This window comes from Canis aureus, chromosome 35, assembly GCF_053574225.1.
Source record: "Canis aureus isolate CA01 chromosome 35, VMU_Caureus_v.1.0, whole genome shotgun sequence".
NCBI lineage: Eukaryota > Metazoa > Chordata > Mammalia > Carnivora > Canidae > Canis > Canis aureus.
Genome location: NC_135645.1, coordinates 20,778,788 through 20,796,245, shown reverse-complemented (window position 1 = coordinate 20,796,245; position 17,458 = coordinate 20,778,788). Strand labels below are relative to the sequence as shown.

Genomic DNA, 17,458 nt, shown 5'->3' with positions numbered 1-17,458 from the left:
CCCGCTTACATTAATAGACAGATCATCTAAGCAGGAAATCAACAAGGTAACTAGGCCTTGAATGACACACTGAACTACATGTGAATGACACACTGGATTTAATAGATACATTCAGAACATTTCACCTAAACATTCAGAACATTTCACCTAAAATCAGCAGACTACACATTCTTTTTGAATGCACATGGAACATTCTCCAGAATAGATCAATACTGGGTCACAAATCAGCCCTCATTAAGTACAAAAAGACTGAGGTCATAACATGCATATTTTCCAACACTATGAATTTGAAGGGAACCACAAGAAAAAAATTGGAAAGACCACATGTATTTGTGGTTAAAGAGCATCTCACTAAAGAATGAATGGGTCAACCAGGAAACTAAAGAAGAAATAAAACAAAATACATGGGAACAAAAGAAAATGAAAACACAATGGTCTGATACCTTTGGGATGCAGCAAAAGCAGTCCTAAGAGGGAAGTACATAGTAATACAGGCCTACCTCAAGAAGCAAGGAAAGTTTCAAATATGCAGCCTAAACTTACACCTAAAGGAGCTAGAAAAAGAACAACAAATGAAGTCTAAATCCAGCAGAAGAAGGGAAATAATAAAGATTAGAGCAGAAATAAATAAATAAACAAAACAGTAGAATAGCTCAATAAGAGGCACCTGGATGGCTCAGTTGGTTAGGCATCTACCTTCAGCTCAGGCCATGATCACAGGATCCTGGGATCAAGCCCCACATCAGTTTCCTTGGTCCATGGGGAGTAGTCTGCTTCTCCCTCTCCTCCCTGCTCATGTTCTCTATCTCTGTTGTAATCTCTGTATCTCTCAAATAAATAAATAAAAACTTAAAAAAAAAAAAGAATAGCTCATTGAAACCAAGAGCTGGTTCTTTGAAAGAATTAATACAATTTATAAAACTATAGCCAGACTTAAAAATAAAAGAGAATGAACACAAATAAATAAAATCACAAATGAGAGAGAAGAAATTACAGCCAATACCAGATAAATACAAACAATTATGGGGATATTATGAAAAATTATATGCCAACAAATTGGGCCACCTGGAAGAAATGGATAAATTCCTAGAAACATATAAACTACCAAAATTGAAACAGGAGGGAAAAAAATGAACAGGTCAATAACCAGCAAAGAAACTGAATCAATAATAAAAAAAAATCTCTCAATAGACAAAAGTGTAGTGACAGATGGATTCCCAGGGGAATTCTATCAGACATTTAAAGAAGAGTTAGTTGTTATTCTTCTCAAACTGCTCCAAAAATAGAAATGGAAGGAAAACTTCCAAACTCATTCTACAAAGCCAGCATTATCTTGATTCCAAAACCAGATGATGACTACACTGAAAAAGAGAATTACAGGCCAAAACCCTGATGAACATAGATGGAAAAATTCTCAGCAAAGTACTAGCAAATCAAATCCAACAGTACATTAAAATGATCATTCACCACAATCAAGTGGGATTTATTTGTGTTCTTCAAAAGTAATTCAATATTTGCAAATCAATGTGATACTCCACATTAATAAAAGAAAGGATAAGAACCATATGATCTTACCAAGAGATGCAAAAAAAAAAAGAAACTGACAAAATACAGCACCATTCTTGGTAAAAACTCAACAAAATAGGGATAGAAGGAACATAGCTCAACATCCTAAAGGCCATATACTAAGGACCCACAGCTAGTATCATCCTCAATGGGAAAAACAGAGAGCTTTTTGTCCATGGTAACCATTGTTACTTGATATAGTACTGGAGTCTTAACCTCAGCAACCAGACAACAACAACAACAACAAAAATAAAGGCATCCAGATTGGCAAGGAAGAAATGGAACTTTCACTATTTGCAGACAACATGATACTCTATGTAGAAAATTCGAAATACTTGACAGAAAATTGCTAGACCTGATACATAAATACAGATATCTGTAGCATTTCTATATAGCAATAATGTAGCAACAGAAAGAGATATCAAGGAATAGATCCATTTACAATTGTTTCAAAAACCATAAAATACCTAGGAATAAACCTAACCAAAGAGGTAAAAGAGCTATACTCTGAAAACTATAAAACACTGATGAAAAAATTGAAGAAGACTCAGAGAAATGGAAAAGCATTCAATGCTCATGAATTGGAAGAACAAATATTATTAAAATGTTAAATATTGTTAAATTGTTAAAATAGTACCCAAAATAATCTACACATTTTTTGAAGTTTTATTTAGGTAATCTCTACACTGCACCTGGGGCTCAAACTCACACCAAGATCAAACCACAAGTTCCTCCCACTGAGCCAGACAGGGGCCCAAACAATCTACATATTTAATGCGATCTCTATTAAAATACCACCAATATTTTTCACAGAGCTGGTACAAAGAATCCTAAAATTTGTATGGAACTACAAAAGACTCCAAATAGCCAAAGCAATTTTGGAAAAGAAGAGCAAAGTTGGAGGCATCACAATTCTAGACTTGAAGCTATACTACTAAGCTATAGTGATTAAGATAATATTGTATTGGCACAAAAACAGACACATAGACTAATGCAACACAATAGAAAACCAAGAAATGGTTCCATAACTGTAAAGTCAATAAAATGGGAAAGAATATCCAATGGGAAAAAAAATATCTCTTCAACAAATGGTGTTGTTGGGAAAACTGGACAGCAACATACAAAGAATGAAATTGGACCACATTCTTACTTCATATACAAAAATAAATTCAAAATGAATGAAAGACCTAAATGTGAGACAGGAAACCATCAAAATCCTGGAGGAGAACACAGGCAGCAACCTCTTTGACATTGGGCATAACAGCTTCTTACTGGACACATCTCTGGCGTTAAGGGAAACAAAAGCAAAAATGGACTATTGGGACTTCATAAAAAAAAAAACAAAAAAAAAAACCTTCTGCACAGCAAAGGAAATCATCAATGAAACTAACAGGCAACCTTTGTAATAGGAAGAGGATATTTACAAATGACATATCTGATAAAGGAATAGTATCCAAAATCTATATAGAACATGTCAAACTCACCCTAAAAACAAATAATCTGGTTAAGGAAATATACAGAAAATATAAAAAGATACTTTTCCAAAAATGACTTCCAGATGGCCAACAGACACATGAAAAGATGCTCAATGTCTCTCCCCATCAGGGAAACACAAGTCAAAACTAAAAGGAAAAAAAAAAAAAAAACTACAAGGAGATATTTACCAACACCAGAAGCAAGAGATGTTGGTGAGGATGTGGAGAAAGGGGAACACTGTCGCACTGTAGGTGGGAATGCAAACTGGTACAGCCACTCTAGAAAGCAGCAGGTAAGTTCCTCAAAAAGTTAAAAATAGAACTACCCCACAAGCTACAAATTGCACTACTAGGTATTTACTCAAAGGATACAAAAATACTGATTCAAAAGGGCACATGCACCCTGATGTTTACAGCAGCATTATCAACAATAGCCAAATAATGGAAAGTGCCCAAAAGTCCATCGACTAATACTGGATAAAGAAGAGGTGCTATATATTTCCGATGGAATATTAACCAAAAATCAAAAAGAATGAAATCTTGCTATTTGCAATGATGTGGCTGAAACTAGAGTGTCTCATGCTAAGGGAAACAAATCAATCAGAGAAGGACAAATACTATTATATTTAAATTGAATCTCATAATTCCCTTCGATTGCAATGACTCCTTTCCATCACACGCGCGCGCACACACACACACACACACACACATACACAGAGCATTCAGCTAAATTGAGGGAGTCATTGTGATGAGAAAATAGATTTTAAATGTAACCTATGGTAAAGGTGGGTGACAGTTAAAGATTTATTAGCTAGCACTTTGGTTAGCCAAAAGAGGCTTTCATTCATATGTGGAATTTAAGAAATTTACCAGATGAACATAGGGGTAAAAAAGAGAGAGGCAAACCATAAAACAGACTCTTTTAACTATAGAGAACAAACTGAGGGATGTTGGAAGGGAGGTGGGGGCGGGGAGTGGGATGGGGGGTGGGTGATGGGTGCTTTTAAGAAGGACATTTGTTGTGATAAGCACTAGATGTTCTATGTAAGTGATGGATCACTAAATTCTACTCCTGAAAGTAATATTACATGAAATGAAATTTAAATAAAAACTTGAAACAAACAAAAAAAATCAGATTTGGATGCCTTGCGCCACGACTACTCACTATCGTCTTTTGCTAAGCCCATTCACAGAGGACATTATCCTTTAAATTTGCAATCACTGGGCTAATGATAAAGACAAGAAAGAGTACCATGCTCTACTTCAACTTCCCCACCCTCTTAAAGTCAAACATAGCCAATTCTGTCCCAGGAAATACGGACTTACAGTCAGACTAGAAAACCTACCATCTGACTTGGAAGGACTGGAATATTGAAAAAGAATCCTTGATTCTACAAGATCCGTGTAAAACAAGCAAACAAACAAAGTAAAGTGATATTACAGAGACCAACTGAATGAGCACTGGATGGTGAAGAAAGGAGCTTTCAATTCATTTCAGGACTTCTGTCATTATTGCAACCCCAAGACACTGAAAAAAATAAGAGTAAAAATAAATATTTAATTGAATAGAATTAAAAATATTGGAATACATTTCCTTAGAAGTTGGAGGGCTACATATGCTTGCATCTCCCTCTACTATTATTTTTTAACCCTTTTAAAAAGCAATTGAGCCACATTTCCTCAAGAGAAATTTTACAGGTAATCTCAGTATTAAGAAATTAAGCAATGAAGTAGAGCTGCTCTAGTTGAGTAAAAGTGGGAAAGAACAGCAAAAGTGGGAGGGAACTGAGCTTCTTCAGCATCTTACCTGACACTCTAAACCACCTCAAGCTTATTTCCCCTGAAAAAAAACCAACCAAACAAACAAACAAAAAAACAAAACAAACAAACAAAAAAACCTTGATTATCTCCTCTCTTTGCCATTAGTTTTGGACTTTGCTAGCACCTGCTGCCAGTCTACAGTCCTGATTTGCCTCACACTTGCTTTAACTGGCTTCTTGTGCCATTCCAGAACCCAGTTCTCACCCAGCCTGTTTTGGCTAACCAAAGTGCTAGCTAATAAATCTGTCACTCACCTTTACCATAGGTAACATTTAAAATCCATTTTCTTATCACAATGACTCCCTCAATTTAGCTGAATGCTGTGTGTGTGTGTGTGTGTGTGTGATGGAAAGGAGTCGTTACAATCAAAATATCATAATTGAAATTATGGTATTCAATCTAAATATAATTGAGAGCAATTATACATTTACCTAATTCATGTTACTTCAGTCAGGTTTAAAGGAGTGTTCCATCGCTAGCATCAATTCCAAATTTTCCAGGTGCCTTGCCTGACCTTGCCACTAACGATTGTGTTTCTATGGTCCACTGATTTCCATGTTTCCTTTCAACCCTTGCCACACTGAAATACACAACTACCTTATGATGAGCTGCTTAGAGCTCATCTATTCTCTTTTACCCCCATTTGGATTCTGATCAATCTTGCCTTACTAGTTTGACATATTGTTCTCCAACATCACAAGGATCGCCTCATTTTTCACCTAGGTAATTAAATATCATATCTCTTACTGAGAATGTTTTACACAAGTTTTGTCAAGTATTCCTTTATCTCTCAAAATTCTGGTCTTTGTGAATTTTTCAACTTACATGAATTTTTTCTACTGAAAAATAATTTCATAGAATTGTGGAGTAGATTTAGGATTTCTCCAAAATCCATTTTCCTTCTTCTTTCTTTTCTTTTTTTAGCAGTGGAACCCCTAATTTTCAAGTAGGCCCCTAGCCTAAACTCGCAGTAAGGCTGAATGACAAAATTCAGAAGATAAAATATAAGTTGAAATAATGTGATCAATTGCTGGGTCATGCTGCTACAGGGAAGTGACACACACTTTTTTTTTTCTTTTTCATCTTCTTATTGATTTTGTTCTTTACCTTTTCTGTGGTTTTACCTTCCCAAATATAAAATTTCTATTTTAAACAGCTGGAGAATTACAGAAAAATTGTGATGACAATACGACAACTGTCAAATAGCTTCTACTGTTATTAATATCTTATATCATTGATACTTTTGTCACAGTTCTTACTAACATTGATACATTATAATTATTTCTATTATTCTATTATTTCTTCAAACATCCTTAGTTTTTGCCTACTGTTCTTTTTCTTTTCCAGGATTTCATTCCAAACACCACATGACATTTACTTCCCATGTCTAATTAAGTTCCTTTTGGCTATGAGAGTCTTAATTTGGTGATCTTTACAGTTTTGAAAAGGACTTTTAGTTATTTTGTAGTTTGTCCCTCAATTGGGATTTATCTGATCTTTCTTTTTATGCTTGAAATGGTATTGAATGTTTCAAGGGGAAGAAAAAAGAGGCTAAGTATCATTCTCACTATAACATATCAGGAGTACATATTTTTAAGATTACTTATTAATGCTGATGTTCAACTTAACGACTTGGCCATAGTAATGTTTCTTTTTTTTTTTTTAATTTTTTTTTATTTATTTATGATAGTCACAGAGAGAGAGAGAGAGAGAGAGAGAGAGGCAGAGACACAGGCAGAGGGAGAAGCAGGCTCCATGCACCGGGAGCCTGACGTGGGATTCGATCCCGGGTCTCCAGGATCGCGCCCTGGGCCAAAGGCAGGCGCCAAACCGCTGCGCCACCCAGGGATCCCGATAGTAATGTTTCTTAAGTTTATCCACCAAAAAATTGTTCTTTACAATGGCCTTTTTAGTATATTGTTTTACAAACTCCGGAAGAAGTCACTTGTGCTACCCACTCTTAAGTGAGAATTAAGTTCAAAATTTTAAAAAGTGGAGTAACTACATATTTTTTTTTTAAAAAATCATCTATACAGGAGTTTTGTCTATTCTCTTCCATTTATTCATATATTCAATCATTTATTTATATAAGTTTGGACTGAATATTTATTGGATAAAATGCTACATTATTGGGGCAGCCCGGGTGGCTCAGCAGTTTAACGCTGCCTTCAGCCCAGGGTGTGATCCTGGAGACCCGGGATCGGGTCCCACAGGGGGCTCCCTACGGGAAGCCTGCTTCTCCCTTCTGCCTACGTCCCTGCCTCTGCCTTTCTCTGTGTTTCTCATGAATAAATAAATAAAATCCTTAAAAAAAAATGCTACATTATTTTGTTGCTAAAATTGTTCTAACTTTGGCCATTAGGGATTCTTTCAGTTGGCTTCCATGCATTGATGCAATAGCTAGGACTTTTAATACAATGTTGACTTGGAATAGTGAAAGAGGACATCCTTGCCTTATTCCTGATCTTAGAGGAAAGGTATCCAATTTCTCCCCATTAATTAAAAACAATGTTAATTGTAGATTTTTTGCTAGATATTCTCTATAAATTTGCGGAAGTTCTCTATTCCTAGTTTGTTAAAAAGTTCTATTATAAATGAGTGATCAATTCTGCCAAATTCTTCTTCTGCATTAATATGATCATATGATTTTTCATCTTTAGCCTGTCAATATGGTGGATTACATTGATTGACTTTCTAATGTTGAATCATCTTTATGTACCTAGAATAAGTCCTACTTGGTCTTTTTATACACTGTAGTATTTGAATTGCTAACGCATGCTTACTAGGGATATTGCTCTGTAGTGATATATTCTTATAACATCTTTACTGGTTTTGTTATAAGAGTAATGTTAACTTCACAAAATGAGTTCAGAGTGTTACTTATGCTTTTATATTCTGGAAGGTATTTTGGAGAATTGGTATCATGTTTCCCTTAAGTGTTTGGTAGACTTCACCAGTAAGATAATCTGGTTTAGGGATCCCTGGGTGGCTCAGCGGTTTAGCACCTACCTTCGGCCCAGGGTGTGACCCTGGAGTCCTGGATTGAGTCCCACGTTGGACTCCTTGCATGGAGCCTGCTTCTCCCTCTGCCTGTGTCTCTGCCTCTCTCTCTCTTTCTCTCTGTGTCTCTCATGAATAAGTAAAATCTTTAAAAAAATAATAATCTGGCTTAATAGTTTGCTTGTTTGGATGGACAATTATTGATAATTGACTCAATCCACTGAAGAGATATAGGGCTATTCAAGTTATCGATTTCTCCTTGTGTGAGTTTCAGTAGTTTGTGCCTTTCAAGGAATTTGATCCATTTAATCTAAGTTATGAAATTGGTAGGCATATAGTTGTTTGTAATATCACTTTATAAACTTTTTTTTTATGTCTATGAGATCAATAGTGGTGACCTCTCATTCATTTATTTTATTGACTTGTATCTTCTCTTTTTTTCTTGGTTTACATTGCTAGAGGTTTGTAAATTTTATCTTTTCAAAAAACTAGCCTTTGATTTTGCTAGTTTTTTTTCTATGTGTTTTCCTATTTTGAATTTCTCTGATTTCTAGTCTTTTATTTTCATTGGTTTTGCTCTTTTTTGTTTTAAATAGACTTAAACTATTGTTCTTTCTCTAGTTTCCTGATGTAGAAGCTGAGGTTATTGATTTTTAGATCTTTTTTCCCTTTTATATATACATTTAATGCTATAAATTTTCCTCTAAGCCCCACTTTTGCTACATTCTACAAATTTTGATAGATTGGTCTTTTAATTTTCCTTTAATGAAAAAAAAATTATTAATTTCTGAGACATCTCCCTTGACTCATGTGTTATCTAGAAATGTATTGTTTAATTTTCAAATCTTTGCAGATTTTCCAGCTATATTTCTGTTGTTGATTTCTAGTTCAATTCCATTGTAGTCTGGGAACATATTTTTTATGACTTCAATGCTTTCCAACTTGTAAAGCTTGTAAAGCATTATTCACTTACTACAATAGTATAATCAAGAGGCAAAAATAGATTCTGGCTCCCCAGTGTTCCATTTTCCCCATGGAATAACACTGAGTGCTGGTAAGATGATATGTAGCTCAGGTAGGAGGAATCACCTCATAACTAAGGAGCCTGGTAGGAGAAGGGGGAGGGGAAGGTGCTGATTTCAGCAGAAAGGTATTGATTTAGAGTGAGGAAAAGTACTCAGCTAAGGTCTTGTGATAGAGAGGTGGTTAGAGAAGACACCTGAGAAGTGCATCTTTGAAGGCTTGAATAAGGAGGCCTCCCAAAGGAGATGCCGAGGCTAGAAATGCAGGGGATGAGTGTTCTAAGTGCCTGACTCCAATTTAATTCCTGGGGAAATATTCATTGGCTGTGCTCAAACTCTGTTAGGGAGGATTGCCTCTCCTTCTTCCCTATGCTGAGGAACCTGCCAGGTAAAGCTTGTAATTGGCCTATGATTAGGCCCAAAAGATCATACCTAAAATTTTGGCCTGGAGCCAGATCATCAATACTTTATAATTTTTTGCTGAAAACCAGACATTTTACTTTCAATAATAGAAACTGAGCCAAATAGACTTTTTATATTAGGATTTACGTTAATTCAGTTAGGAGTTCGGCTGTGTTTAACATTTGCTTTAGCTATAAGTACCAGGGTCTTCAGATTCCTCTGGTGTCCTTGCTTTGGTATCTCCTTTGATGTTGGGCTTTCTCTAAGTGCTTCTCAGGAAGGGACTGTTTCGTAGCTCTTTCAGCTTTAATCAGCTATTCTAGGGTTCTCAATGTGATCAATTTTGGGGGGTGATAGTTATCAAGTCATCAAATATCTCTCTGCTAATACTTCTGCTTCTCTGCTTGATACTGAAATTGTGCCAATTTAGACCACAAAATGAAAACCATTTTTGGAACTGTCAGTGCACTTTAAGGCATTCATACTAAATGGAAATGACTATGTGTGGCAGCCATCCAAATCCTAGTTCTTACTAGAATATGTGTGGATTCTTTAGAAAGTATGAACAGAAGACGTATTGCAGTTTCTTGATGCAGGAGAACTCCACTTCACCACTTCTGGGATATCTTCAGTCCATAGGTATCCTTCTTGGGATAGTTATTAAGAAGACATTGCTCAACAGTCTTCCATCCACTTGTTTGACTCAGGTCCTCAACTATCCAAGTTTAAAGGGCAAATGTGAAGAAGAACATGGGCTCCTTTGCTCTTAACTCCACTACCTCTTTTCCTTTCTAATCCTTTTCCTCTGTTTGACCAACATAGGAGCAGATCAGCAAGTTTGCTAGTTAAATAAATATGTCTCAAGAGGTCTTCCTGGTTGTGTCACCGTGAATTCTACATGGCCCAAAGGTTGCAGGCTCCTATTTCTCCAAATGTCCTTTTATATTTATTTGGGTTTAGAGTGATGTTGAGGGTTTTTAGGCCAATTCTGGTAACTCCTAAGGCCAAAAGGAAATAGAGAAGGATTTGATCCCAACTGCTATGGCCTCTCTCAACCTAGAATATTGGGAAACTTAGTGCCTTTCAGTGTTCAACATTGATCCTTAATTGTAAGTCAAGGAGAGGGATGTCTGGGTGATTTAGTCAGTTAACCATCTGCCTTCAGCTCAGGTCATGATGTTGGGGTCCTGGGATCCTGACCATGTCAGGCTTCTTGCTCAGCTGGGAGTCTGTTTGTCCCTCTGCTCCTCCCCTGACTTATAATGTCTCTCTCAAATAGGTAAATAAAAAATTTTTAAAAATTGTAATTCAAGGAGAAACAGAAGAACATATTAATTCAAGGAGAAACAGAAGAACATATTAATCTTATGATTTTAAATAAAGAGTTGTGCTGGTAGTTGATGTTTTCCATTTAAACAAATTTCTGATTCTTTAGACATATATAATAAAGGATTCTCCCTAAAACAAATCCCCAAATGTCTCTGAAATAGGATTCCTCTTCCAAACTCAGAGCTCCTATAATTTGATCTCTTATTTTTCATAAAATAGCATTTAACTTTATCTTACTAATATTCAAGAGTTGAGAGTCTATTAAGGGCCTGAAAATATTTGGCTTAACTTTAGAGACATGTTTTCTAAATCCTTTCAAATCTCAAAAGGCTTTCAATAGTAATTATTCACGGATAGATCAACATTCTGGAATCATATCATTCAGAGCATGGGATGCAAATCCAGACTCAGTTGGTTGCAAAAATACTTAGTAATTTATGAACTGTGCAAAAAATAAACCATGGACATTCAGTCTGTCAGCAGTCTGGTTAAAAGAATAGCCTAAATGAACCTACACACTGCCTGGAGTTTTACTTTATCTAATCAGTGAAGTGACCTTATAGACATAATTTTCTCATATATCAAATGACCAAATTCTACTGGACAAAGAAAGGAGAACTATCCAGAAAACAATATAAAATCATAACTCACCAAAATATAAAGCTATGTTAAAATCCTAACTAAAAAGCAGAGTATAGGAAGTGAAGTCTTGGTCTTGGTCACTTTTTCTTTCTTTTAATTTGTTGATCACTTTTTCTATATGAAAATCAAATTTCATATAGATAACATATGTTCATTAAAAAAGCCAAATTGTAAAAATGGCTATAAATTTGACGCTTAAACATTTCTTACCAAAAGCAAAATAAGATTATTATTTTTTCGAAATAAGATAATTTAAACATCGATTGTCTTGATTACATTTAAAATGACTGTATTTTTCAGTAGCGCATTACATATAAAGAAGGTTCATTTATATATAATGTCTCAATCATACAGAGAATCTGATACTTTAGGATCACTTTACAGAATCTTAGTTCTCTCTTACAGTAAATGAAGTTCCATTTGTCCATTTAAAATGCTGAATTTTTAATATGTCCCTCTGCTCTTCCTTTGTCTCCTCTTCCCTTCAGTTCAGAAAGCCCAGTTTATATATAAAAACCAATTAACTTCCACAACATCCCACAGGATAAGAATGGTGTGGGGGGATAAAGGGAGCTTCTTGACCTACCACTATGGTCAAATGTAAAGATAATCTTACGATTTTTTCTTTGCTCATCATGTACATTCTACATGATTTAAGTTCACTGGTATGTTACCTTTACTTTTTCCAAATAATGATTTGAGTTTGACCTGAATTGTCTGCCACAGACAGACTTTCTTACAATAGTAATTTAGGGCAATTTAGGACAAGTATCTACCAACTAAAAACTTGAGAAAGCCTGTTATGGATAATTTGGGAACTTGAATTCAAACATAGTGTTTTTAAAAGAGAAATGTGAAGTAATTTCTTCAAGGATTTTTAAAGTTAGTTATATAAAACTATTCAATTTTTAATGGATACTCAAAGCACACATTTTTTCATGTGATATTAAATCATGCAAATATTTCCCCCAACAACGCATATAAAATTTTATTTTAAAATAATTGAGATTAGAATAATAAAATGTGAAGAGTAATAATAGATATTATGTAATTAGTGCTTACTACATGATGGTTCCTCCTAAAATTTTATATATTTTATATATCGTTTAATCCTGACAATGACAGAAAATGGTAGTTACCATTATCCTAATTTCTAGATGTTAAAAAGGAAGCTTGAGGGATGCTTAGGCAGCTCAGTCAGTTAAAGCATCTGACTATCCATTTTGGGTAGCATCATGATCCCAGGACCATGAAATTGAGCCCTACATTGGGCTCTGTGATCAGTGTGGAGTTACTTGAGATGATCTCTGTCTCTCTCCCACTACCCCTACTCACTCATTCTCTAAATAAAGAAATAAATACCTAAAACCTAAAAAAAAAAAAAAAAAAAAAAAGCTTGAAAAGTCTAAGTAACCTGCTAATAAGTAGCAAATGAGGAATCCAACTTAGTTATACTTAGCTCCAAAGGCTGCTCTTCTAACATACCCTAATATGTGTGTAAATAAGTGTGTATTACAAGCAAATTTTAGGAGCACAAATGTTCATGAAGAGAGATTTTTAAGACTTAAAAATGCTTCTCTTATAGACTTCAAATTTAGGTTAGGCAATGCAAAATGAGAGAACTTTTCCAATATTTATTTATTTATTTATTTACTTATTTATTTATGTTTTAAAAATTTTATTTATTTATTCATGAGAGACACACAGAGAGAAGTAAAGACATAGGAAGAGGGAGAAGCAGGCTCTCCATAGGGAGCCTGAAGAAGGACTTGATATCAGGACTCTAGTATCATGACCTGAGACAAAGGCAGGTGCTCAATCACTGAACCACCCAGGTGCTCCCTAACACAATTTAAATTATTTGATGTGTAGTCATTACAAAATGTTATTTCTTCTTCAAAAAACAATCTCTAGCATCAATGATACTAGTAAATCAGCAAATTTGTCTTAGAAAAAATAAAATCTTTTAAGTCACCTAATGACTACATTTTTTTTTCTCATTTTGATCAAATTATGTATTTAATGTAAACATATGCAGCCAAAATAAAGTTTGTTTTAATCAAAAACCTCAAAAATACTCTGCGGCCTGATTTTCATCTTATTGGTAGAATTCCACACTCAACCCTCAATCTGTCTTTTTTTTTAATAAATTAAAATTTTAATTAATTAAATTAATTAATCGATTTAATTAATTTTAATTTTAGTTAGCATACAGTGCAATATTGGTTTCAGGAGTGGGATTTAGTGATTCATCACTTACATACAATACCCAGTGTTCATCACAAGTGCCCTCCTTATCCCTATCACTCTAACCCATCTCCCACCATCTCTCCCATCAACTCTCAGGTTGTTCTCTATCGTTAAGAGTCTCTTATGGTGGTTTCTCTCTCTCCATTTTCTCTTTTCCCTCTTCCCAAATGTTCATCTGATTTCTTTCTTAAATCCCACATATGAGTGAGATCATATTGTATTTGTCTTTCTCTGACTGACTTATCTCATTTAGCATAATACACTTTAGCTCCAATCACATCATTGCAAATAGCAAGATTTCTTTATTTTTGATGGCTGAGTATTATTCTATTGTTATATATGCCACCTCTTTATCTATTCATCAGTGGATGGTCATTTGGCTGTGGCTAATGCTGCTATAAGCATCATGGTGTATGTGTCCCTTTGAGTCAGTATTTTTGTATCCTTTGGGTAAATACCTAGTAATGCAATTACAGGATTGTAAGGTAGCTCTATTTTTAACTTTTTGAAGAACTTCCATTCTGTTGTCCAGAGTGACTGCACCAGTTTGCATTCCCACCAACAGTGTAAGAGGGCTCCTCTTTCTCTGCATCCTTCCCAACATCTGTTGTTTCCTGTGTTAATTTCAGCTATTCTGACAGATATGAGGTGTTATCTCATGATGGTTTTGATTTGTATTTCCATGATGATGAGTGATGTTGAGCATCTTTCCTGTATCTGTTAGCCATCTGGATGTCTTCTTTGGAAAAATGTCTATTCATGTCTTCTGCCCATTTCTTAACTAGATTTTTTGGGGGTATTGAGTTTGATAAGTTCTTTATAGATTTCAGATACTAATTATCAGATATCATCATTTGTAAATGTCTTCTTCCATTCTGTAGGTTGCTTTTGAGTTTCGTTGTTTCCTTCCCTATGAAGACTTTTATCTTGATGAAGCTCTAATAGTTAATTTTTGCTTTTGTTTCTCTTGCCTCCAGATACATATCCAGCAAGAAGTGGCTATGGCTGATGTCAAAGAGGTTGCTGCTTTGTGTTGTCCCCCAGGATTTTGATGGTTCACTATCTCACATTTAAGTCTTTTAATCCTTTTTCATTTGCTTTTGCATATGGTGTAAGAAAGTGGTGGAGTTTCATTCTTTTGCATGTTGCTGTCCAGTTTTCCCATCATTTGTTGAAGAGACTGTCTTTTTTTCATTGGATATTCCTTCCTTTTTCATCAAAGATTAGTTGCCCATATTGTTGTGGATCCAATTCTGGGTTTTCTATTCTGTTCCATTGATCTATGGCTCTATTCTTGTACTAGTACCATACTTTCTTGATCACTGTAGTTTTGTAATATAACATGAAATCTGGAATCATGATGCTTCCAGTTATGTTTTTATTTTATAGGATTACTTTGACTGTTCAGAGTCTTTTAATTGTTCCATACAAGTTTTAGGATTGTTTGTCCTAGCTCTGTGAAAAGTTCTGGTGGTATTTTTATACTGATTTCATTAAAGTGTACATTGCTTTGGGTAGTATAGACATTTTAATGCTGTTTATTTTTCTAATCCATGAACATGGAATGCTTTTCAATTTTTTTTATCTTCTTTATTTCTTTCATAAGTGTACAGATTTTTCACCTTTCAGTTAGGTTTATTTCTAGTTATTGTTTTTTGTGCAATTGCAAATGGGATCGATTCCTTGAATTCTCTTTCTGCTGCTTTGTTATTGGTTTAGAGAAATACAACAGATTTCTGCACATTGATTTTATATCCTAGAACTTTGCTGAATTCATGTGTTAGTTCTAGCAATTTATTGGTGGAGACTTTCAGGTTTTCTACATAGAGTATCATGTTATCTGCAAATAGTGAAAGTTTGATTACTCTTGTCAATTTGGATGCCTTTTATTTCTTTTGTTGTCTGATTGCTGAAGCTAGGGCTTCAATTACTAAAAAGTGGTGCAAATGGAAACCCTTGTCTTATTCCTGATAGGGGAAAGCCTCTTGGTTTTTCCCCATTGCGGGTGATATTAGCTGTGGGTCTTTCATACATGGCCTTTATGATGTTGAAGCATGTTCCCTCTATCCTTGTTTTATTGAGGGTTTTTATCAAGTATGGATGTTGTATTTTGTAAGCTGCCTTTTCTGCATCCATTAACAGGATCATATTTTTTTTTATCCTTTCTTTTATTATGTAGTATATCATGTTGATTGATCTGTGAATTTTCATCCACACTTGAAGCAAGGAATAAATCCCACTTGATCATGGCAAATAATTCTGTTAATGTACTGTTGAATTCGATTTGCTAGTATTTTGTTGAGAATTTTTACATTGATGTTCATGAGGGATACTGGTCTATAATTCTCTTTTCTTTAAATGTCTAATAGAATTCCTCTGGGAATCCATCTGTCCCTAGACTTTTGTCTGTTAGGAGATTTTTGATTACTGATTCAATTTCTTGGCTAGTTATGGGTCTGTTCATATTTTCTATTTCATCCTGTTTCAGTTCTGGTAGTGTGTAGGTTTCTAGGAATTTGTCCATTTCTTCTAGGTTGCTCAGTTTGTAGGCATAAATTTTTTCATTATATTCTATTATAATTGCTTGTATTCCTGTGGTATTGGTTGTGATCTTTCATCTTTCATTCATAATTTTATATATTTGGGTCCTTCCTCTTTTCTTTTTGATATGTCTGGCTAGGGTTTTATCAATTTTATTAATTCTTTTGAATAATCAGCTCTTAGTTTGGTTGGTCCATCATACTGATTCTTTATCTTGTTTCTATATAATTTGCTTATCTATTCTTTATTTCTTATCTTATGATTATTATTTATTTATTACCTATCATTTATTTCTTATCTTATTCTTTTCTAATCTTTATTATTTCCCTTCTTCTGCTGGCTTTAGGCATTATTTACTGTTCTTTTTCTAGCTCCTTTAGGTGTAAGATTAGATTGCATATTTGAGACTTTTCTTGCTTCTCGTGGTAGGCCTATATTGATATATATTTCCTTCTTAGGACTGTCTTTAGGACCTTGCATCCTAAGGTTTTGGACTACCATGTTTTCATTTTCATTTGATTCCATGTATTTTTTAATTGCTTTTTAAATTTCCTGGTTGACCCATTCATTCTTTAGTAAGATAATTTTTAACTTCCATGTATTTATGATCTTTCCAAATTTTTCTTGTGGTTGATTTCAAGTTTCATAGCATTGTCATTGGAAAATATGCATGTTATGACCTCAATCTTTTTGTACTTATTGAGGGCTGATTTGTGACCCAGTATGTGATCTATTCTGGAGAATGTTCCATGTGCATTCAAAAAGAATGTGTAGTCTGCTGATTTTAGGTGAAATGTTCTGAATATATCTATTAAATCCAGTGTGTCATTCACATGTAGTTCAGTGTGTCATTCACAGCCCTAGTTACCTTGTTGATTTCCTGCTTAGATGATCTGTCTATTAATGTAAGCGGGGTGTTATAGTCCTTGACTATTATTGTATTATTATCAGTAAGTTTCTTTGTGTTTGTTATAAATTGTTTTACAAATTTTGGTGTTCCCAAGTTGTGGCATAAGTATTTATAATTGTTAGATCTTCTTGATAAATAGACCACTGAATTATGATATAATGCCTTTTTCATCTCTTTACAGTCTTTATTTTAAATTCTAGTTTGTTTGATATAAGTATGGCTACTCTGGCTATCTTTTGATGTCTTTAGCATGATGGATGGTTCTCCATCTCATTTTCGATGTGTAGTTACCTTTAGATCTAAAATGAGTCTCTTGTAGGTAGTATATAGATGTATCTTATATTTTTATCCATTTTGATACTTTATGTCTTTTGATTGGAGCATTTAATCCATTTACATTCAGATTGATTATTGAAATCTATCAATTTAGTGTCATTGTGTTACATATAGACTTGGTGTTTCTGGTGATGTTCTCTGATCCTTTCTAGTCCTCATTGCTT

At 34.5% G+C, this 17,458-nt stretch overlaps 1 long non-coding RNA gene across 1 annotated transcript in view; it reads right to left on the bottom strand.

The window, feature by feature from the left end:
• Positions 1-17,458, bottom strand: part of LOC144305258 (uncharacterized) — a 44,630-nt gene that overhangs the window by 26,543 nt on the left and 629 nt on the right. The gene's annotated exons all lie outside the window — the stretch shown is intronic.